We start from the raw sequence: 26,055 nt of genomic DNA on the forward strand, positions 1-26,055 counted from the left end.
ATTTGGAGCTCTTTTGATTTCTGTAAGTTTTCTGTTGCGGAAATACTTTTTGTAAACCACCTTCGTTTTTAACAAATTCTTTTAATTTCTCTGCATTAAAAAGATTTTCGTGAGATGGGGGTATCTTTCGAAATCCAGCTGCCGTCACTGGGTTAGTGACATTCTTAATGATCTCATTTCTACGATTTAAAATCACATCTGCGCGTTTGCCACACAGAATTTGCAAAATATCATTAGTTGTTTTGTTATATTTTTCGTCATCAATAAAGAATTCAGTCATTTTATCTTTTAAAGTTGCCGCTGAAACGTCATTACATTGAGAAGCCCATTTTAAAATATTTTGCAAACAGGTTTGTGTGCGGTCGCGATGGCAAAGGAAAGCATGAGCTAATGAAGCTAACGTCTTTTCGAAAGAAGCTAAATGTTTAGATTTGTCGTAATGACGCAATTCGTCATTTGTATCTAATTCTTTAAATCCTGGAACGGCTAAATAACTCTTTTGGATATCAAAGAAAGATATATCTGACCATTCGCGAGAATCAAAACGTTGCATGTTCTTGATTAGCTCAAACTTTGCATCATCAGTTTTGCCATAACCCTTATCTTTTAAAACCGTGTTAAAGTCTTTAAACACTACACTATCTATTGGGGCTTCATCGCTCGAAGAGTGATCACGATCAGAAATATTCTGTGCTTGAGAAGCATCTGTCTGCATTGATCGTTGAATAAAGTCAGTGATTGCATTCACCTGATACGAGAGTTGATCAAACCTCCTTTCGAAATCCTTACTCCGACGGTCCCGTCGCCGACGCAGTGCGCTGGTTCCACCGCTGCCGCGCTCGCTGCTGGAGCTAGACGAGCTGGAGCGCTCGCGCTGCCTCGACGCGCTCCGCTTTGACGATCGCCGGTGGCGAGAACGTGAAGACCGTTCTTGCCGGCGTGTCTTCTTTGGCGGCGGAGCTTCATCCTCTGCCGATGATGTCGATGACTTCCGTCTCTTTTTATCCTCTTGTGTTGGTACAGATGGGCCAGGCATGGCCAAAACCAAATTTAAACTGAGTTCTGACCAGACTATTTTCCGTTATAAAATTTAAATTTAATAAGCAATAATATAAATTTAAATCACGCTAAGTGACCACTAATATATTATGAGGCAAGTCCTCACTCAACAAAAATCCAAAACGCAATGACGAGAGAATGCTTACGAGCCCTGTCGAATGGTAGGGAAAAGAGTGGGAGTCTTGCGCTTGTGTGCTTGTTTGTTACAGGGAAATGACGTCACTAGCCGGAAACAGCCAACAGATGGGCTTATTGAGGCAAATATTCATCAAAAATCCGATAAACGCTCTCTCACAACCCGGAGAGGACGAAAGGATCACAATATATGGTTTTGAGTGTACTGTATATTTTAGTCTGCAGTACAAATCTCCATTCCTCATTATATGAGAAAATGTCGGCGCAAAAATGAGATGTTCTGGCACAATGAACCTGCATGAGCCAGTCTCATTAGGGTTAAGATGATGTGCCTGCAAATGACAATTGAATCCAATATAATATATGGTTTCATTTGATGTCGACACAAAAATAAACTGTATTCTAAAAAACTGATAGCATGCCTCATCCGATGTGATTAAAATCATTCCAGGCACATATTTTATCCCATTAAAATAAACCCAGTTAAAAGACTTTGCTAAATTGACATCATCAGGAATGATAACGTCAACATTGGACACATGAGTATCAATATTGGATTCAGAATACAGTTCAGATTTCTGGGAGCCTAACTCTTTTTTTCACACCCTTTTCCTGTGTAAAGTCTGTGCGCAAAATACAACTGTTCTTTTATTAACAAAGTCAGGGGCAAGTTTTTCCTTGACGTTATAAGTGATGCTGTTTTTTTTAATTGTTTATGTTTAGCTTCGAATCGCATACACCATATTAGTCTCAACGGCCCTATCTGTTTTATGACATGCGGATAATGCAGCATAAAATGGTGTTTGGGTTTTAAAGTGTCATGAAACAGTTGGATGTAACTTTCGTGATGTTCGCTTATTAAGGATTCTAAATACAATAAAGTACTGATATCGATGTTTCTACAAAGAAGAATGTCAATTATTTCTAGAAGCGTTAGAAAAAATTGCCATACGTTATCTTCTTCAGGTATTAAATCTCCTATCAACAGGGGAAAGATATGTACAAATGACATCATTTCAGACGCGGACATATTAAACTTTCTTTTAATTAAATGTTCCTGTTTTATCATTCCACATTTATCATTGAGCTCACTATAGGTGTAGTCAAATAATCTTAATCTATTATTCAAATAGTTTAAATTGAATATAGCAATGTTTTCTGTAAAATACAAAATGATATGAGTCAAGTCATAATGACACACTCTCCTTCGAATATGTCATGCATTATATCAACACACAAATTATCAACAACATGAAAAGTGATAATATCATTAAATACACAACGCTCATTTATTCCTGTCATTGTTACATTTTCAACTGCGATATCAGTATTATAATTGTGCTGGTTTCGTAGCAAACTGTCATCTTGGTTGCATTGTGTTTGCATAATGTTTTTATGAGCCTTACATATTCGACAGTAATAGTTACTTGAACACGACTTGGCAAATCCAAGCACAGTATTTAGTCCCAAATTGACACCAATAACCATTCCTAGTATAAAATAAACTTTAAATTTACCTTCTGATGTTTCTAAATCTATTCCAATTTCTTCTAAATACTTTAACTCCTTAATAAGTTCGTAATGAGTTGCAGCATTCCCATGAACTTTACTGGATGATTTATGTAACATTGCAACAAATATATTATCCAATAGAGAGGCGTATTCCCCTGTTAAAGTAGGAAATTGATAATACGTGGCGGCTATTGAATGTATCCCTGCATGACTTCCCAGTGGGTTGTTACATTCGAAATCATCAAAATATAGGAAATATGGAATACATAAGCTATTATCGTCGTCTGCTTTTCCGGATACTTTTTGTTTCCAAACATTACCTTGGGTAAAATTTGATATAGAGTTAACGTCAAATGAATCAGCCAAGCAATATTTAAAAAAGTTTGGCAATTCAAAAAAATTTTGGAATATTTCTCTTACCGTAGAATTTCCTGTACTTACAGTGACACTTTCATTTACAGGGTGCAATCTTTTATATGATCCAAAAGTAGTGTTTCTAGTTTCGCTGATCCTGGACAATATAATGCATTAACACAATTTATTATTAAGTCTTATTTAATTATTCACATTTTTCTAATAAAAAAATAAATGCACAGGCATAAAGTATGGACACCCTACATTCAATATGACACTTCATGAGTTTTATCAATTATCAATTGATCACTTTAATTGGCATCTAGTGGATAGTTTGTGATAGCGAAATAAGATAAGATAGTAAATACACGTCTTGGATATCAAGTTTTATTACAAATCAAATAAAAGCATTTTAAACGTATTTCAATAGGTGTTCGAAGTGACCGCCGTGCTCCTGCAGGCACAACTCCGCACGCCGTCTTAAATTGTCTCTGAGTTTACGAAGTACATACTCTTTGCCTTTTACGACATCAAACGCCTGTTCAATTTTTTGACGAAGTTCTTCGACCGTATGAGATTCACGTTCGTAAACAATCCTTTTTAACTCACCCCATAAAAAGAAGTCTAGGGGGGGGGAGAGGAGTACGAGGAGGCCAAGCGACTGGACCGTTGCGTCCAATCCACCGCTGGGGAAATTCTTGGTCCAAATATTCTCGAACCCGCCGTGAAAAGTGAGCAGGAGCCCCGTCTTGTTGAAAGTACAAGTTCACCAGACTTTCAGCAGGAACATCAAGCATACCAAGATTAGGTAATACGTTTCTCAGTAGGTCCTCATATTTAGGTCCATTCAGTGTCCCTTCAATAAAATATGGCCCTATTATGCAATTGTTAAGGATGCCGGCACATACATTAATCGAAAACCGATGTTGAAAGGTATCTCTGCGTATAACATGTGGGTTGACATCATTCCACCAGTGCTCGTTATGTGTGTTAAATAATCCTAACCTGGTAAAGGTTGCTTCGTCTGACCACAAGATATTGTAATGTATGTGATCGATTATCCATTGACAAAACTGCCTTCTTCTGGCGTAATCCCCAAGGACAATATCTTGTACTCGTTGAAAGTGGAAAGGATGTAAGCCTTCGGTTTTTAATAACCGCCAGATAAAATAATGGGTCGTTCCGAACCGTGCAGCGGCTTGCCTTGTGCTGGCTTGTGGGTGACGCTGGAAGTACGCGAGTATTCGATTACGAAACGCGTCATTGTACCGTGGCCGGCGTCCTCTACCTCGAGCGTGTTCTGGGACTGTAAATTGGCCGTAATCCCTTAAATTTTGTACAGTGCGGTTTATTAAACGATGAGTCGGTGTTGGCGATTCCGGATATTTTGCATTAAACAACATTTGTGTTTGCACAGTACTACGGGTCGTAAAATAAAAATCAACCATATCTAAACGTTGAATGTGCGTATAGGGATAAGGCATTTTAAAATCTTCAGAGAAATAATTTTAGTATTTGTTATGACTCTTGACTGTCAATAATCCACCACGTCAATAATTGTCAATTTTGATTATTTGTTTTTATTGTCAATGATTGTTAATTTACTTAACCAGACATGAGTATTTACAGTAAAATTTAAATTTAACTCTTTACTTAATCAATGAACTTTTAGGGTGACCATTAGCGTGCAGAAAATATGGGATATCTTAAAAATTAAACAATATCACAAGTTAATAATCTTAACATAATTAGACCCCCCAGGATTTTCGGTTAAGGAGAGATCTACACTAAGCACTAATTTCGGATCATGTAAAAGATTGCACCCTGTATAATGAAATTGCGAGGTGGTATGTAGAGATTACGTTTAGAAAAATTTTTAATAACTCGACTCTCTGTACTTAAATCATCGAATGAATGGGAAATTGTATTAATTACATTTTTTAGTGCATTGTCATTATCTATGGAAACACTCGGTAATAATTCAGATAACATGGTTCCGATAACTCCGGTTACTAGTTCTGAAACTTCGTCGATTATTTTCGTAGCACTTTTACGATCTAACGAGGGATTGCTATATAAAGATAACGCTAAACTTGCAGTAAACTTCTGTAAATTATCATTGTTGTTACTCACGGTATCGAATTTACAAGTAGTTTCCTGATCATTGCAACATTCATTAACGTTATCGAAATCATGATCAATATCTGGCACGTCTAAACTAGGTGTCGGAGGAATCACTGAAGTTATGTTTAATGTCGAAACATTATGACTAACTAAATGACGACGAAACGACCTTAAACTTTGAAATGTTTGTAACGGCGAGCAGTCAGTCCGCAAAAGATGGTAAAGGGTAGGCGGAGAAAAGCAAAGGGTAGAGCTAGAAACTTCAAGGGTCGTGTGATCCGCTGTAGCCAGAGTGATAAAATAACACCAAATGTATATTTAAAGAGCGCCAGGTGATTTCATCAGCAAATATTGAGCAGTGACCAAATAAAACCAGTATATTTTAAGTAACACCGATTTATTTCCACGTAGCAAAAATAAACTGCCGGAGATTCATAACACCAACGGATGATAACAATAAGTTCTAGTCCTTAATAGAAACTAATTTAAGGGTAAGTGTTAGTCTTAAACTACCTTAATATTATATAACACACTTTTGGCCAATCAACTTTTTTTACCGACACTAATCTGTCCGCGTCATTTTTCAAACAATGCAGATTTTTGTAAGTAACCATGTTTTTTTCACCTCAGCACCTCAAACAGGCAGGTTTTGCTATGAGAAATCAGTGAGCAAAATCGCATTTTGCTCACTCCGTGAGACAAAGTAACTTTTTAATTATTTTTTTTAAATGCTGAGTACAGTGTTGGGTCTACTCACTGAATTCCAAATATTTGAACTTTACTTTGATCTGTCATTTCACTTCAACTCGAAAAAAGCAAGAGATAGGATCAAATTTGTCGATTACAAACTTAAATTAAATTTTTGGTATTAAAAATATATCGAAATATTTCCAAAATGTAAATTTTCCCGATCTTTTAATAAAGTATGCAACCTCGTTGCACGAAAGCCGCTTCTCTTTTTTTTTATAAAAGAATTCCGTATACTGCCTCTACAGTATAATTATTATTTGTTAAATTGAATGATTTTTTAACAAATCTATTTATGTTTATGTAATAGAAATCTTAATACAAATCATATTTAAAGGTTTGATTGTTCAACCTTTTCAATTACCCGAGATGAGGCTTTTTGCAGTATTAAAAAATAAGTGTGACATTAGTACAAGAAGTTAAGATTGCATGTTATGAGTATGCGATTTGTATTGTAGCTACTGGACTCTTTTTATGGTTTTAAATGTAATTATTATATTTGATAATAATCGGATTCTATTTAAAAAAAAATGAGTTTGTTTTGTAAACAGGTAGGTATATGTGGTTTTATTCTTGTTACATTTAAATTATGTTCTCGCTGCTGAGGTGAAAAATTGTATGTGTCACACGAGACCAAAGTTTTTTGCATCTCGTGTATTTCAATCCCTTGCTGATCTCAGGATTCTAACCTAGAATCACTCGCTGACGCTCGTGATTCAATTATAGAATCCTTCGCTTACTCGGGATTCAAAATCAACACTCGCAACAAAAAACAACTTTGCTCTCTTGTTGCACAAATAACTATTGTTTAATTTAATAGATGGTGTACATGAATACATGCCATCTTACGTAAGTTCAACCTATTAAACCGTGAAATATCTTGTTGAAGTACGATTTTTTGGTAACGCCAGAGACAATTTTGGTATCGCAGGAGACGCCCAAAGTGTCGGTAAAATAGTTGATTGACCCTTTTACTAAAGTTTTGGTTGCTTGTCACGTTAAGAGTAGATATTTAAAATTTTACCGTGTATATGAAGAACGTTCGAGTAGAAAGGCACACATCCTACCAGCTCGACACTACTGTACGGTCATCCAAAATGTTACTTCAGCCGTAGTGACGGTCTGGCAGCTGCACGGGCACCGAGTCGCACCCTCTTCACATACCGGAGTACGTCTTGGCTGATGTAGTTACATCCATAGGCAAAGCCACAGTGTGATAAAAATCCAAAGGAAAGAGAGATACACTAGAAAGTGAGATCCAAGGGACAAAGAACCCTAGAACAAGAAATATTCTAGTTTAAGTACACAGTTGGTATTTGAGTATATTCATCCCTTTATAAGTCTTTAAAAGTTAAAACTTACCACGCAAGCAGTGTTGCCAGCGCACTCTAGTCAGAAGTAACCACAAGCTAAAAAAAAGTAACCTTTTAGAAGAAAAAGTAACCTTATACATATTTACGAGTAAGTATTCGATGGAAGGTACACATTGCTTACAGTATGTTCATTAAAATATGTAGAAAATGTCTTAAGTCAAAAAACATGTAAGTAAACTGTCAAATAAGTTACTTTTATTTTTATTTATTATTTTATATAATTGAGAAATGTGACATGTAATAATATCTAGTATATCTACAGTTTGGAGGTGTCTTCTCTCATGTCATTAATATTTTTATATAAATCCTTTTTCTAATTGTAGCACGAAAGAAAATCCGCTTAATTAATCCCGACCTGAAATAACAAGGACACATGATAAATTATAAAATTGAGTACCTATATAATCCACGTAAGTATGTAAAAAAATAATATAGTATAATGTTATACCTCCAACTTCCTTGCCGACCTTGCTATATTTAATTGTAGCTTGTAGCATTGCCTTTGAAGGCTCAAACGTAGTTGCATTAATGATGTATGCTTTGGTAGCCATTAAAGCTGAAATTGTCTCAGTGCCAAGCCTGTTCCTATTGTCACATTTGATCAGTTTTAATTGGCTGAATACACGCTCGACGCTGGCATTAGAAAATGGTAGTACAAGTAAAAGCATTATAATTTTCTTTAAATTTGGGAATAGAAGCTCTCCTGCTGAATTTTTCATTTGTAATATTTTCCTCCAGTATTCATCTATATTATGATCTGGAGACACATTTAATTCGTCCAGGTCCAAAAACACATGTTTTTTCCATTCTTTATTCAACTCCTCGATGTCAACCTCATTTTTTATATTTGGAAACCTGTTTAAGATGTTGGAATTGGAAAGGTCTCTTTGTTCATACTTTTGCGCCTTTTTTGGATCTGTGATTTCTATTAAATTAAAAATTGGGTCCGAGAAATCGAAACGTTTTTTTATTTGTTTGATAGTTTCGATATAAAAAGACAAACACGTTTTTCTAAACTCGTTAATTTGCACATTAGGTTCCACGATTTCCTTCTCTAACTCGTTTAAAGATTCCTGGGCCGCCACTCCAAGGTAAATTTTTTCCAGAGGTGCAAATAATCGTGGATTCGCATATTCGATGGCATAAGAGTCTGTGCTTTTGCAATGATTGATTAGCATATAATTACTAGTTATTGTTTTAATTAATCTATAAACTTCTGGCTTTACTTCATGAAGTAAAGGTTTTTGTGATTGAAATAATGTATTAAAATCATTGAAGAGACCAAGAACGTAGGACATAAATTCAAGATATATTTTAGTGAATTTATTATTTAGCGTTGTTAGAATTTCTTCAGTAATTCTGCTAGGGTCTTCAAAAACTTCAACTCTGAAGTATTCTGTCAGCACATCATATTGCTCCAATGTTCGATCCACGCATGCTTGCAAAGACAGCCATCGAGTTATGGATGGACTCAATATTTTGTGAATGTCTGTGACGCAAGGGTGGGTCTTTTAATTTATCTTTCCTGACAGGTGGTTGAAATGTTGTGGGCCGTACCGGCCGCAGTGGTCCGGACGAAATTGATGAATATGAATAACTAAAAATATGAAATAAACTCCGTTAATATCACAGGAACGCCGTTTATTGAAACAAACAAACGCGAGGAAAGAAATTAAGCAAAAAGCAACACTCACCTGAGTAGAAAATATGATGAGGGTAAGATTTTTCTAGACGCCTATGGAAGGAATTCCATAGCGATAAGGGAAGTTAAATTATGCACATTATGGGCGGATCGCTGCAACAAAATACATACAATGAAAATCAACCCAAAGCTAGACAAAAGAAGAAGTCACCAGTACTGATATTTACCCCGAAGCGAGGAATTGGACCGGGGAGAAGAATTTACTAAACGTTCACATCGCACGGTGATTATTATTGTCGGAGGAATATTCCAGCTTCAGCTACACCGACACGAAACACTCACACAAAGATGCCGAGCGTTCCGTTTCACCGTCCGCGCGCAGCAGCACTGCATCGCGTGTGATGGAAGAAGAAAATGTTTTATCAATTCGCTCCCGACAGCAAGCAAAATAACCCCAGCAATGAATAACAAATACTACAACCAGGGATATGCGAAAAGACAAAATAAACTCATGTACTTCTGTTTCGCCAGTTCAGAATGACCGGATTACCTGAAACGAAACGTAAACGAGATGTCGGAATAGTCTCCTCCAAGTGTGCGTGCAAAGCGTTTCGTTATCCATGACGAAGTTGTCAACAAGGAATGTTGAATGAACTTTTGAATTAAAAGATTTTTAGAATATTTGTTATTGTCAGTGATAAATGGACTTTATTACAGCATCACTGAGAAAAGATACGTTTAAGATTTTAGTAACACGTCGCTCCTTGAAATAATACAGACTAACGTCAGTTTTGACAGCGGTCACCTATGACGTCTATTAGCAAGCGTTGGAGACACTAAACGCCAGTTAAACGAGTAGTTTTATCCAAAACAATTCTTTGGAGTTAAGTGTTTTATTGTGATTAACCAATGTTTCAGTGATATTGTGTCGTGAAAATGAATGAAGTCCATAGCACGGCATGTGTAGCATGTATTAATACTACAACACCTCAGACATCTTGCGGAAATAAGGTAATGTTTCCACTTTGAAACATGTAACGAACTAGTCACCAAAAGAATGTTTGTTTTACTCTAAATTAGTCTTGTAATGTGAACCTCGAAGTGTTACATGTTCTAAAACAATTCGACTGTGCGCATCGATAAGTAGAGTCTAGACCTAAGTTGTGGCTAGTTTTGTAATGATGAATAAGTTCTTGGTGGCTGTTTGCCACTATCAAGCAGACAAAGCAAACAAACATTGTTGAAACGGAATAAAAATGTCAACTGTTACGAATAAACAAGATATTCTAAACTACAATAAGTCTGATAAGAAACACGAAACAGACGAAATTTTCTTGTCACTCTTGCAGTCGATGTCATAAAAATATTTTTGAATAAAAATCCAAACGCTTATACTATCTACCGGGTACTGGGCGTTGAGCACATGTATGACTTTAAAGCATACGTCGACGGCTTTCAGCACAGAATCGATTTTATATAATATATTTTCCACGGCAACATAGAAGTCCATGTTCTTGTTCGTCGGTCCCACGGCGATGATGAGAGGCTGAGACGTAGTTCCTCTTGTCAAATGTGTCTTCTGACACTGTTCCAGTTTGTTTTTAATTTCATTTTGGTTCTAAAACAACAACAAAAAAACCCAATTAGTGAACTACTTCTGATTTCTAAATGAATAGGTTAACTAACACTCACGCATGGCATGCCCGTACATACAAACTTCCTCTTTTATAATAATAGCGAGATAAAGATGTAACTAATTCAATCATCTTCATAGCCCAATCATTTACATAGCCCAATATCCTGAGAAATTGTGTTTAGTCCCATGATTTAAAATATCAAAAACATTGGAAACTATTTTTTTTTGTTTAGAAAATTTAAAAAAACCTGCCAAGTGCGAGTCGGAAGGGTTGCGTACCATTATCTATAATTAGTAGATAATAGCCGTCCAAAAGCAGGTAAATGTGCGCCTACTAAAAAAGTTAAGGCAGTGCCAATTACGTGACAAAATAAAAAAATCACGTTTGTTGTATGGGACCCCCCTTAAATATTTGTTTTGTTCTGGTTTTTAGTATTTGTTGGCAACAGAAATACATCATCTGTGAAAATTTCAACTGTCTAGCTATAACGGTTCATGAGATACAGCCTGGTGACAGACGGACGGACAGCGAAGTCTTAATAATGGGGTATCCGTTTTTACCCTTTGGAACCCTAAAAACCCCGGCCAGGTGCGAGCCGGATTCGCGCACTCAGTTCCGTAAAAAAGCGGGGAAAAATCTGCGCCTAAGCAAAAACGTCACCAACCAAGGGTATTATTTATTTATTTAGGGGAACGAATGAGACAGATAGAGATCTTAAGAATAGATATATTAACCATTTTGATATTTAACAGCATTTTGTTACATTATGATATCAGCGGGGGCTGGGGGCCCATATTGACGGCTTGACCTGCTCCGGGGTAACAGCGATGAAGATCGCGGAGCATGCGGCGGAACCGAGCGGCGTCGCTGGCGAGGGCCCCAAAATGTTGCGGCGGTAAAGAAACCCCGATGTGGACTATCTGTCACCCCCTGACTGCTCCGCGCAACGCGTGCGATGCCGTTTCAGGGCGAGCTACTGCCTGTCCAGGGTGTTGGTATGCATCCCGACGCGCAAGAGATTGCTGCCCGCCAGGGGCTCTCCCTCCCAGGCGGGGACCCACGCGGAGTGCCGTGGGGGCTTCGACAAAGCGACTGCGATGACAGACAATGTGCAGGCTCCCAACAAGGCAATGTTCCGCCGTAGATGGATGCCGCGATAGACGGGATTTAATTATGGCATGCGAAAAGTTACATCATTTTGTAACATTACCATGGATAAATATCTTTGTAGTTGACTGTACATCCTTTGTATATTCATTTTTTGGCAAGTTTTGTTAGCCAACCACTGCAGTATTCTATTGTGGCACATTTCTCGATGTCTGATGTTTTGCTACTTTATATCAACTTTTCTGTGGCGATCAATGTAATATTAAGATGTTCTTCTCTCAAACTGTGTTCATTGATCGACACAGTAGAGTTTACCGCCATATTTGTCGTATCTTCGAAGAAATAAGTCAAATTTTGCAGGCAGCTGCTCTCATCCTTTTCGCAATTGGCACCGACAGAATGCTATGAGATCTTAATGAGGTTATATTATTTATCCTGAACGTTTTGTAAGCCGCTGTAAACGCTGCCGCATTTGGCATGATATTGCTTTGGCCGTGAGTCCTAATGGCATAAGGAGTCCTGGTTTCTATAACGCATTAGAATGGGCTCATGCCAATTTTTTGCAGGTCCTTTTTTAAGGATTCAAAGCCTTCTAAAGTTTTAATCCAACTGGATAATGTAGGCACTTGTACATTTTTGCCATTTGTTTAATAAGCCTGATGCTTTTATACCATAATTTATTGTGAGTTGACCTCGGCGTAACAGCTGTTTGATAAATTACTTTTCTGTGTTTGAAAAAATTAGCTGGCGTTAAATTAGGCTGTGTTGAAACATTACTGCTGTCTATTACGCATTAGAATGGGGCTCATGCCAATTTTTTGCAGGTCCTTTTTTAAGGATACAATGTCTTCTAAAGTTTTAATCCAACTGGATAATGTAAGCTCTTGTACATTTTTGCCATTTGTGTCAATAAACTTAATTTGTTTAATAAGCCTGATGCTTTTATACCATAATTTATGGTGAGGTGACCTCCCTCGGCGTAACAGCTGTTCGATCAATTTCTTTTGTATTTGGAAATATTAGCTGGCACTAAATTAGGCTGTGTGTTGAAACATTACCATTAAATGGCCGATTGCAGTATTTTTATGTTTTATTTTATTGAATATCTTCGATTTTTTGATACTCTCATCATGTCAATTCACTTGCTGTTATTTGATCACCATCATTGTTAGAAGAAGAAGCAGAGGATAAGCCCGCTGTACCAAAAAAATCAAGTGTGGAAGATTTCTTTGCAGCAGTGCTTTTTGAATATGATTTTTTTAGTTTCACCATGCAGTTTAATCTGGAATTCGAAAAAACACACCTTACAAACACCGAACACCCCAAGTTTGTCAACTCAAGCATGGCTCTTAATTGCACATTATATTACAGTGTAATACAATGTGCAACTGAGCGATATGTTCATTAATGTGTTTCTGTTAATGTTTATGTACCCAAATCTGTTGCAATTAGTAAAAAATCACACACGAGCGAAACACATGGTCAGAAAAGAATCCTCAGTGCACAAAATTTGGCTTTTTACCCGACTGCGAAGAAGGAGGGTTATGTGTTTGACCCGTATGTATGTTTGTATGTCTATTCCTATGTCCTCTCGTAACTACTTAACGGCTGAACCGATTTTGATAAATGATACGTCATTGGATTCGTCATGAAATTCATGAAAAATTAAAAATTTTATACACCCCCATTTTTATAGATAATCATTTCATCTGCCTCCTGATGTGGAGCCGCAACGATACGTTTTCACCCCTAAAATTGACCAAATTACCGTGCTCGTTCACTACGCGCACCTCAATGTTTTGTATGCTATTGGTTTTTTTCAGCGGTAGGTATATGACGTTTGAAGGACACTCGATTATTTGATAACCCGGCGAGACAGAGGGTGAGAACTCATGAATCACGTGGCAAGGTTGATTGTTAATGATTGACCCTTCCACAATACTGCACTCTATTCTTATAGTATTCGTTATCAGTATGTCGATCGATTTATCTGACCAATGCATCTGACCTGCCTTGAGCACTTTTGGTGAGAAACCTAGCAGGTTAGTCCCCCCCAGTGCAGAACGAAGCGACCACGGTGTCATACAACACCCCCAGAGCCGCCCACGTGTTGGCCTCAGACAAAGCCCGGTTGCATCAAACCAAAACCTTTCTACTTCAGCCATTCGCCGTGGGACTTTGTTGCTTCTAATATCTGTATAAATAAATACGGCACTTAATATGTAATGGTAATTCGTCTTTTAAAATCGAATTCTAGAATCACATAATCTGAAAATAGGAATCATTATACATAATAAGTCAATCTACCAGGGTGATTAGTTATTCCAATAACTTTCAAACTTGAGACTGATATTCTAAATAGTGAACAGTTGCACCATTTATTTTGAGCGCCGAGGCCGCTAATGAAGGAGTGGAGAGCTAATGAAGGCTAAACCTCCACGACTTTGAACTGAGACGGCGCTGTGACTAATAACGGTTATAACCAAGCGCTATAATCTGAGAGCCCGACTATCTGCGGCAATCACTTATAATTATACCCATGTCGATTTGAAGACTGATCGTACGACGCACGACACGTTGTACGTTCACGACGCCGTATATCTCCATGTCGCGGCACCGTACCGCGTCGTGCGCCGTACCGTTTTACGTTGACGACGCCGTAACGTGGACATGTAGCCGGGCCCTTAAACCGGAAATCCACTGCTGTGCACGCTACGCACGGACACTCTTTACACGCCACCCACGTGGGTCCATATGTCTAGCCACGTGTGTCAACATTTTCACAGCAACCAATGCACGCACACGTAAAACGTGTGGTCCACGTGGGTACATTGGTCTGCTGCGTGTATCCATATTCCCCACTGCGGGCCACGTCCACGCATGCAAGGGGGGTGCGACGCGCCTTTCCATTGCAACTCACGGGCACGGGCACGCTCACTCAGTTCGAAACATTCTGTAGAAGCGATACCACGTATATTTCTGTTTTTATTACTCTAAAATGGAGTTTGCGCTATCGTCAGACAGTTCTTCCGAAGACGATTACGAGAGTGAATGTGATGATTTATTATTATGTGCATTGACTGCAAAACGGAGACATCGTTTTTGGATTGATAATATCATATTCGATACAGAAATGCCCATGGAGAATTTAATACATTGTGGTCAACATTAAGTGAAGAAAAATTTGAAAATTACTACCGATTAACAAGACCACATTTTAACATCATACATGAAATGATTAAGAGTAGAATACAAAAACAGGATACTACGTATCGAGAATCAATTAACTCTGCTCAAAGACTGGCTATAGCCTTACGGTAAGATATAACTTATCACTACTTTTTAAAAATGTTGTATCTTATACTACCTTAGAATAAGACGCTGTAAGTGTCAAAGTACTTACCTTTGAGTTTTTCGGAATGTGTGTACGAAATTGCATTTGTAATTTATCATGTGCTTTTCGGTGACGGAAAACGTCGCGAGGAAACCTGCACACACCTGCGAAGTAATTCAATGGTGTATGTGAAGTTCCCAATCCGCACTGGGCCCGCGTGGGAACTATAGCCCAAAAACCCTCTCGTTCCGAGGGGAGGCCTGCGCCCAGCAGTGGGACGTAAATAGGCTGAGATGGTGGTGTTGGTGGTGGTGGAAGTGTCATAAGTATGTATACATACTTATGACGTTTTTGCTTGCGACATTATGAGATACGAGATTTTTATAAAGGAGTGACGTCTCGTCTTCTCACCTGTTCTTGATACTTATTATCGTACCATTTGACAATAGCAAGCTTTTGATCTGATACTACCTGTGCATAATTTCCTCGAGGTTTCTTTTTCATATCTTTATCGCCTGGTAACAGTTTTTCAGCACCCCTTAGCCTATTACTTCTGATTGTCCCTAATCCAAAGATTCCATAATCATGTCGCAGGATAAACATTAGTTCCGGCGATGAAAAAAAATTATCGCAGTACACGGTGGCTGGTTTTTTCTTTATACTTTTACATAAAGCAAGCACGATTTGTGCTCCAAATCCAACAGAAGCTTCCTTTTCTGTAAATGTATAACCTCGAAACGTGTCTTCAGCTCCGTAAAGAATGAAATCATAAATCATGCCTGAAACTCCAGCTCGAACATAATTTTTAAAACCCCACTTGGTAGGTTTGTCCTTCATGTATTGTCGACGGTTTCCTGCTTTTTTTCCCTTATAGGGTATCATCATCTCGTCAATGCTGAACTTAGTTTCACGTTCTTGGGCTAAACAGTTTTTGCGTATTTTTTCCAAAAAAGGCCGCATTTTGTGGTACCTGAAATGAAATCCAATAAATATGGAAAATGAAATTGGAGTAAATAAAATATAAGTACTGAAATAAAGGTTTGTGTATCTAGAAATAAATACGAGTACGTACCTGTCGGAAGTATCCACGGTATTGTCGGCAAAGTGAATGTATCGTCTAATTTTTTGGAATCGCTTTAATGTCATGACGTCTGCAACCATACTAAATCGTAACTTTTTGCTCCAGTAATCGGTGTATGATGGCATTTGAACTATTCCCATAATTATGAGAATAGCCAGAAAGTCTCATAGTTCGTCTTCTGTTAAATTGATGGATCTTCCTTTACTTTTTTGGCAGTAACAGGTTTTTGGCTCTTTGATCTTGTCTTACGCTTTGCTTGAAGAATAGGCCTTGATGAACCAGAACGTACTGATGGTGATGAATTTGAAGATGGCAATGATTTTTTTGCGGGTATTTTACGGCGAGCGTTCATTTGATTCGGAGAATTCAAATTTTCAGTATCAGTATGTTCAGACTGTTTAGAGGAAGATAGTTGACGATTAAGTCTTCTTGGTTTTGGGACAAAAGCTGTTTCCGGTGTTGAAGGCCCAACTGAAGGCAGCGAAGATATAGATGGGATCATCAAATAATCTGGATCTTTAGCATTATTTGGATACACCTCTGCAATAATAGGAGATAACGGAAATGTATTGTCATGATTTGTGTAGTCAAACCCTTGCGCTTGTTCCGAACTTTCCATAGTTTCGTCCATTATATTTGGAGGTTTTTCTTGTATCAGACTAACTGTAGACTATGGCGTCAAATTATCTTGAGTTTAAAAGCTTGATGCGCTTGTTGTTGGATTAGTGATGTAAAAAACGTTCTTGATTGATTTCAACGAATTTAATAAAAAAAAGGTTACAATCTGTATGACACACACACGCGCACGTTAGCAGCGAACGGCGAAGAGAAGAAGAGTAATATCAAGTGCGTCCGCTTCCCCGCGCTGCGTCTCACCCCCTTGGTCGCCCGCCGGTTTGGTAATATTCCCAACACTAACATTTTCATTGACAGCATTTTTTTCACTCTCAATCCCACCTGCTGATGTAATATTATCAAGAGGGTGATTGCAAAATTTGTTAGTTATTTTGTCATTATCACAAAGATTAACTCCTGCGTCGTCATGTAAGCTGTCTATGCTTAAATTCATAAGGGATGAACTAATTGATGGTGCTGGAGATGAACTACCGGAGTCAGATGACTGCAGTTCATCTTTGTCACTTTCAGAGTTCTCGCCTCCGTCTGAAGAAGCACTCCTTAGTGGCACAATTGCCAAAATTTTGTCATTGCGTCCAGGTATTTTATGCTGTGAGGGTGCAAAAAAAAGCAAGCATAATAAAAAGGAAAAAAAGCAATCAACAGTATAAAACAGGCAAATTTAGCGGTGTGAGTGAGAAATGATGATGGGCACGTTTTCGAAAGTTTCCGCCTTTTGTATGGGGAATGTTTCCATTTGGTAATATTCCCCATACAAAACGAGGAAACTTTCGGTAACTTCCCAACAAGCAAACTAATCCTATAACGAAAGATTATAAGTCTACTTCTGCTAATAATGTTCTTATTAAGGCTTTGGTGCAGACTGTGTATCTTATAATGGTATAAGATAAGATCTAATACACTCAAGAGCATTAGGATTTATATCTCAGTCTTATAGTCTGCTATATGATTACTTACAAAACAGTTACAGGACTTTTTTACTTATAATAGCATTTCACAAGAGTATATATTCTCAAGAGAATTTGTTTTTATTACTCAGTCTTATAGTTGACTACTAGATTATCTTATAAACAACTAATAAGAATATGTATCCTATAATTGTCTTCAGAAAGATAAAATAGTCTTGAAATCTTATAGTAGCATTTTGTAAGAAAAGAAGCTCTAATAACACTCTTAGCTAAGATAATTATGAGTTTGTCTCGTTACTGTCTTATTCAAGACTCTTTGAAATACAATAGTACTTTATTAAGGAAGTTATAAAATCAAACAACCGTATAAGCTACTTGATCAATCACATTATTAGTAAACATCAGCCATTTTGTTCAACTAATTATTTTCTAATTCCAATTTGTCCTGAGAAAATTGTTTATTAACAGTTTATTATGGATTTAAGCGATTGGAAACGATTTAAAAGAAGTGGTGGATTCAAAAGAAAAGTGGCAAAAAGGTGTAAAGTATCAGTGAAGCCAGGTTCTTCAGGAATAACAACATCGGTATCAGAAGGAAAATCTAGCGTATCAAGTGCGAATGTAGGTGAAGTAAATGAGGGTTCCGCAGTGACAAATAATTTTTTACCCATAGGGCATGAATCAGAAAGCGAAGCATTAAATAATTCTTTAGCATTAACTCACGATTCTGAAAGCGAAGAATTTGAAATTTTTCTAGAAAACTACGATTTCGATTCCGAAGAAATCACTGAATATGAACAAAATTGTGAATTGGTTGATGGTATAAAAAGTTGGGCCATAAAATTTAATATACCTCACCGAGCCCTGAATGAACTATCTGCTATTGTAAATAAAAGATTATGTAATGTTTTACCAAACGATGCACGGACCTTATTACATACCAACAAAGAACTGTGGTTATACAAACTTCAGACCCAGGACAATATTGGCACAACGGATTGATTAAATGTTTGAAAAATATACTACAACGAATAAATTTGAATATTTCAACGACTGAATTTGAAACGATTTCATTAAATATAAACATAGATGGGTTACCAGTTTACAATAGTTCAAGACATCAACTCTGGCCAATTTTATGCAACATCTTTGAATTATCCCACATTCCTCCATTTGTGATTGGTAAATACTATACTTATACTGTTTTTAAATACTGTAACAGCTTAGTTATATTTATGTAAATAGCAATATTTCTTTTTTATTTTAAGGAATTTATGCGGGAGATGGAAAACCCACAGATCTGAATGCATATTTGGGGCCTTTTGTAACAGAAATGAAGGAAATAGAAAGAGATGGATTGGTCACAATAGTAGCTGGAACTGAAACTACAATCAAAGTCAAAATAAGAGCTTTTATATGTGATTCACCAGCAAGGGCCTTGATAAAAGGTAAGTTTTGGATTTATTTTATATTTAACCATAATATTATGTACAGTTTATGATAACTTCCATTATAAAAATATTTGTTTTACAGGTGTCACAAATTTCAATGGAAAACATGGCTGCCTTAAATGTACAGTGATCGGCGAATACTCCCATAAGTCAAACACTGTATTTTTTCCTAATACAGATTGTCCTAAAAGAAACGATGTAGACTTTCGTGCTAAAAAGTATAAAGGACACCACAAACATGACTCTCCATTATTGAAGCTGAACATTGATATGGTAGAGGATTTTCCCGTTGCCGACTCATTACACCTAATAGACCTTGGTTTAATGAAGCGATTGTTAATCGGGTGGCGTGATGGAAAGTTGGGAAAGTATCTTACCAAATGGAGCTCTCGAGATACTGATATTGTCAATAGTTTTTTTATTGAATTGTCGAATGCCTAAGGAGATACACAGAAAAATAAGATCTGTAGATGTTGTAGCGCACTGGAAAGGTTCCGAGTACCGAACCTTCTTCTATTATTTAAGTGTCGTAATTTTGCAACACGTGCTCAAACCCGAACCATATCATCATTTTTTGAACTTGTTTTGTGCTATAACGATTTGCTCAAATGAAAAGCATTTTCCATTTTTACGGATTGCTGAAATAATGTTGAAAGATTTTACAGAAAGTTTTAAAACCTTCTATGGGCGAGACTATGTGTCTAGTTACATACACAATTAAATACATATCGTTGAAGAAGTAAAAAAAATTTGGAATTCTACAAAAGTTTAACGCATATCCGTTTGAAAATCAACTTTTTGCTATAAAAAGAACCATTCGACAAGGCAATAAAACACTACAGCAAGTAGCAAATAGAATAATTGAGAAACAATCAATTGAAACAGAACACCTTAGGGAAGAAATTGCAGACTACCCATTAATAAAAAAAAAAATAGCGAAACGGTCTAATTGTGTTGCACCTAGAAAATTATATTTTATCATCAAACGATAATGATAAGTGGTTTCTTACTGAAGAAAACCATGTAATAGAAATCAAATCCCTCACGCTGAAAGACAACACTGAGCCAGAAATTGAAATAAAAGGGTATCGTATTGATCACCTCCATGATGTTTTTGATAAACCGATTAGATCTTCTTTTTTGAATATTTATGAATGTGATTGTGCTGCTATTGAAAAATCTGATGTAATATGTAGAGTACAAAATGTAAAATGTAAACTTGTAAGTATTACATATAAGTCAGAGATATTTTTTTTTCCCTTGTTACATACTCTATAAAATACAAGTTTAAAGGTATAAAATAAAACAAACTATTATTGTATTTATGTTGTTTTATTGAATCAAAATCTTTTAAATGCAACATGACATAAAAAAATATTTTTTTTAACAAGTCAGTCTCAATCATGAGTATCTAGTTTCATTATAATATCAATAAAATCTCCTTATGCCTCTTCATGCAAAATCATCCTCTACTAAAAAATATTAAAAAAGAAAACTTAACATCCTCTACAAATAAAGATTATAAAAGGAAACTTAAGTAAACACACAATGTTAAAAAATGAAGCTTATTTATTATAAACGATTAAACAAAATCGGAATGAAAATGTAACAAAGATTTTGTCATAATAAACAAAACAAAAAACACAGAAATCTAATACTAATACAAAACTGAAGTTAATATATTGATTAGGAGTCTCACTATTCATGTTTAATCATCCTATCTAGTTATTTCGCACCATCGACATAGAAATAAATGTGTTATTAAATATATAACTAAAGTTAAGACAATATTTGTGTCATTTGTGTGTCACAAAATATTGTCTTAACTTTAGTTACATATTTAATAACACATTTTTGATGCCTATTTATGTATTTCAAATTCTTCATTTCTTAAACATACTCAAAATAAAATGTGACAAAGTTTAACGACAAAATGTAAAGAAACCGCATTGCAAGCAGTCAAATAGTAATCGCAGGTTACATGGCAAGTAAAGATTTCAGCACTATTTTACTATAGCTGCAATAGTTGCAGTCATAGTGCAGTACAATAAGGTAGCAAATGTAACAAGAGAACCTTATTAGAAGAACTGGTACCAAGTAGCTACCTACCTGTTATTAGGTCAGTCTGGTGAATATTTTACCTTATGCGTATAAAAAGTAACAGACAATAGCATCTTAATACCAATGAGGATCAGTACAACTACCCCAAATCGTTCAAAAGTTGTACCAATCTATTCTATATGATGAATGGATGATATACCTTTTTGAATTTTCGAAATCGGACTATTAGTTCCAGAGTTATCTAACTTCAAACTTTAGCCGCTCAAGCCGCGAAAACTCGCATGCCGCGTGAGCGCGTGACGTCACAGTATCGGATGCCGCGCCGCAAGTATGGATAAGTTATGCTGCGGAAAGAAGTGCTTAACGTTTATTTACATAATCAAAGCAGCTAAATCGTTCACTGTTGTTGGGGTTTGTGTTTAAGTTTTAGGTGTCGTAATAAAAAATATTTCAAAATTAATAAGTTCAATACTTTCAACTAATAATTGCTTATTCTTAGCCTTGGAATAGGAAACCCTCTTAGATAAATTGTGCGTGAACTAATTACTTTTTAAAACTTCATGTATTTTGTTTAAGTAAAACGTGATAAACAAATTCATCACATTCTCAGTCGCCATCACACCTAGTCGCCACCATTTCAGAACCAGTCTTCTTATCTCTCTTTTTTCCTCTGCATTTTTTTGTAGAAATTCTTTGTGGATTGATTTTGCATCTCTGGTCAGCGTTTCGCAGGACAGTTTTAAAAAACTTATAACAATCGTTTAAATTAAATGACGAATCGTGCTGATGTGTTATATCAAAAAAGAAACCAATAATCTTGGAGAAACCCTTGAAGCAAATCTTTTCTTTAGCTTCATTTGGCTTACGCGAGACTCCAGACCATGAACAAGATTTAAAAAATTGTCTTTCGAACATAACGTCAACAAGAGCATAAGCACTTGTGGTTCCCTTTCCTAGGCCTTTAGTACATACCACACTTAACTTTCTTTGTAAATCTTCTCTGTAATTAGAGTCTAGCAATTTTTTTTCGAGCTCTTCTATATCCTTTGTATCTTTAATTGGTTGTAACCCAAGCGCGTGATTTCGTTTTTCTTTAATAGATTTTGCAATAAATTCTTCATTCGCAACTTGTAGTTCAGTCACTTTTCGTTCAATCGGTTCAACTGCGTTATGTATGACAGCTTGATTATTTAAAATGGTATTAAGGATCTCCAGTATAGTCTTGTTATCATCATTTATGGATTTAATGTCCCTTTTGATAATGTTGATGTCATTTTCAATAGACTTTAAGTCGTAATTTAGTTGGCAGTTTTCTTTTGACGAGTTTGTTGCTTTATCTATATATATTATAGGCGTGTCCGCTTGGTTACTATTTGGTATAACAAGGTATGTTTCCATATTTTCTCCTAGTGCACCTTGTGTTCCAGAAGAAGTTGATGCTGCTGGTGTGTTTTCGTCAGTAGCCTAAAGAATTAAATAACTAAAATTAGCAAAAATGTTGTAAAGTTGACATTTTATCAGTACCAAAAAATTTTCCTGAAATGTAGGTGCCTGACTCATTCTGCACTAAAATCACAGTAATTGCGCAGGAAACTTCATCAAGGAATGTAATAGTTATAATAAAAAAAATATTAAAAACAAAAATCTCGACTGCATGAAAAGTGCAAAGATGAAAACAAGTTGAAAATATTATTTTACTTTGCTTTTAAATATTTATAGTTGACAGCTTTCAAATACCTTCTAATAATTATTATGTTCCGTAATGCTTAGGTATGAATTATGATAAATGACGAGCTATTGATTATAGTTATCTGATTTATAATACCAACCTATTTAAAAATGCGTAAAATTATATTTTCAACTTGATTCAATTTTTTTATTTTTCACTTTGTTTATTTGTTTTTTAGTTTTGGTTACAGGCCATTGCACACCGGACGAGTGTTGCGTGCGTGCGTCTGCGTGAGAAAATATAGATATGACAGGAGATCGACGCATCACGTGACGTATTATCGCATCATCTGTCATCGCCATACTATTTTCTCACACACGCACGCAATACGCATCCGGCCGGTGTGCAATGGCCTTACGTCTTGTAAATTGTCTCATCAAGGCCTTTCTTTTTGATACTCATATTGTGAAAATGGCAAAAAAAGCTTTCCAGCTCCCTTTTTATTAGGAGACGCCATATTTAAATAAAATATCTATCTTATGTTACTCTGACAGTTAAGAGTTAAGACAAATCTAAAACACCTCTCAAGTTAGATACAATCTATTCAGCCGTTTGAGCTGCAGAGCGTGTCAAAGATACATACATACATACATACAAACATAAACATAACCTCGAAAAACATAGTCGTCATTCTTCGCAGTCGGGTAAAAACGACAGCTGATGGTTCAATATTTTTTTAAAGAAAGTAAATTGAAGTCAAATAAAGAAGAATTTATAAGTACGCTGAACAGAATTCAGTTTAATGTTGTAAAATAAAATTTTAATAATACGCACCACTTGATGCTGTGAAGGTATATAAGATGTGGTTTGTGTATCATGTAACACTCCTGTGTGTCGGGCCTCTGACAGTGTTTGAAGTGCTGTTTTTAATGGCACTGTTTTAGAAGAAGGCGTTTCATTAATGGTTGACTTTTTTTTAGTTTGGGTCTGTAAGAAAAGAAAATTATAGTTAACATATAAAAACAAAATTTCTAAGGTGTTCCTTACTCGGCGGCAGCTATGTCAACCATTGGCATTATAGATAAGGGGGTGAGATAGTTGAGGGGTTTTGAGAGGAAAAAACTAAAAACATTTTAGAACTTACTGCAAGACATTCCTCTGCTAAATTATTTAAACATTTGGTATTTGTCTCTCTGCAAAATTTTATTCATTTTGCCTTTGATTCTCCGTCTTCTTCTTCAGTTTCCGACAAGTCTGACATAGCCTTAGCTGCTGCTTTTGCCTGGGCGAGAGTTAAATTATTTCTTTTAACTACACAGTCTAGAACTTGCCAATCATTCTGCGGTTGCGAATCCTCCTTCTTTTTCAGTTTCTCTCCTTCAAATAAAGATTGTGGCCAAAGTAGTTTACCATTGCTTTCCCAATGATCTGGGCAAAAAGTAATAAAAAGGTCGCCGTCTTCAAAGGTTTGCACTACTTTAAAGGGCATGGTTCTGAAAATATAGTTATGGAGTCAAGCAAATGTGTAAAAAACCTAAAAACTAAAGATTCGTTTACTTTTATCCTTTTTACAATAATAACGTGACCCGTGTTTGGTGTCGTATGCCAATTGTTTATTCTGTTGACAAGAACGACCGTGAGAACGACCCGCTTGCTCTAGAGAACTAACTGACTAAACGAACTAAGCCACAACATCAAGCACAGTGTTGGGTATAGTGTGATATCAAGTGCGGCGTCAACGAAGGTGGCGGGGAATCCCCATTCAAGAAGTGAGCATGCTCACTCACATATAACTTTTGTTGCGGTGACAGTTACCTGAGACGGGTGCGCGCAGCTACAGCTCGCGCGCGAGTTAGTGGCCATCCTGAAATATGCGCCTCCTTGTCGCACGTGCCAGTATCACGGCAAGTGCGAAAAGGAGGCCGCATATTTCCGTATGGCCATCAACTGTACATACCCGTCTTTGTCGAACTTTAGAAAGTGTGATGAGACAGGTTGAAAAGTCGCCGGCAATAGTTGCATAGTGAGCGCGTAGCTTATCTAAACAATGCAAATATAGCTGTACTAAATAAGATTACCTATACTTATGTAACCTTTAAGATAAAGAAATATTTATTTTATATTGTGTAGCAGTAGTCACATTCATCTGCCGAATAATGATCGCACACTAGCATGTAGTCACAGACTTGACACCAGAATTGTTTTATATTTAGAATGTTTTTAATGTTGCTTTTGTCAATAATAAAGTGGGCGCGCAATCTTGAATCAGTGGAACACCCGCAACCATAACACTTTTTGGATAGGATGAAATGTGTTATTGTCCATGGCCATTCTAATTCTTCGAGTTTTTTAATGTCATCTTTACTCAAAAAACAGTCAACGTCTAAATATGCCACCATTCCGAGAGGAACTGAAAAAACAATAGCAATTTCATATTTAAAAAAAAAACAAAAATGTATTTATTACAAAATTAAAAAAAAACACAAGATACCATATAAAAATTGTAATAAAGGAACTCTCTAGTTAGGTCACGCAAGGCGGGAAGGTGTAATCTTGTAGTTGTTTTCTAACAAAGTAAGTTGAAATAGATAAGTAAGTAGTCCGATTTCATGAGGAACCCTAAACTTGTTTGAATATGGAGGCAAGTTATCTTGGTTGAAACTACTTTACTTACTTTAAGTACTAATTTGCTTATAATTGTCATATAACATACTCAACGCAGAGTATTTGAATAAAATGGTGAATGATCGTAAAAATCGTCGAAATATTATTTTACAATAAATACTCTATGTGCTTGTTTTCAAAGCGCGTTGTAAAATTAACTAGATCTTAGCACACATTTACAATAAAAATGACTTCCCCAGCGTGTTCTCACTGTATTATCAATATTTTATCACGAGTTATTATGTTATGCAGTTACTACAAGTTACATCTAATAGGTATTATAAAAGGAAGTATACTTACATTTTAAATATTTCGTTTTATCACCACACACCACAATAAATAACCAAACACGCGAATCAACAAAAAAAAACACTTGATAAAATTTACTTATAACTAATAACTAAGTATATTACTAGAGCATTATAAACAAGATTGCTTTAGTAACATACTTATGGCAGATACTAATCAGAGTGTTTGTACTTCAAATTGTGTTGGCTCAGAACATTACAAAAGCAATTGCGCTTGCTCAAGTATACTATAGGGCTAACTGACGTTCCGTAA

The 26,055-nt window shown here is 36.2% G+C and overlaps 1 pseudogene; it reads left to right on the forward strand.

Moving 5' to 3' along the window:
* The first annotated feature begins 16,592 nt into the window (after positions 1-16,592).
* On the forward strand, positions 16,593-20,368 carry LOC141441452 (uncharacterized; annotated as a pseudogene).
* Positions 20,369-26,055: the final 5,687 nt, after the last annotated feature.

Source organism: Choristoneura fumiferana, chromosome 24 (assembly GCF_025370935.1).
Source record: "Choristoneura fumiferana chromosome 24, NRCan_CFum_1, whole genome shotgun sequence".
Taxonomy (NCBI): domain Eukaryota; kingdom Metazoa; phylum Arthropoda; class Insecta; order Lepidoptera; family Tortricidae; genus Choristoneura; species Choristoneura fumiferana.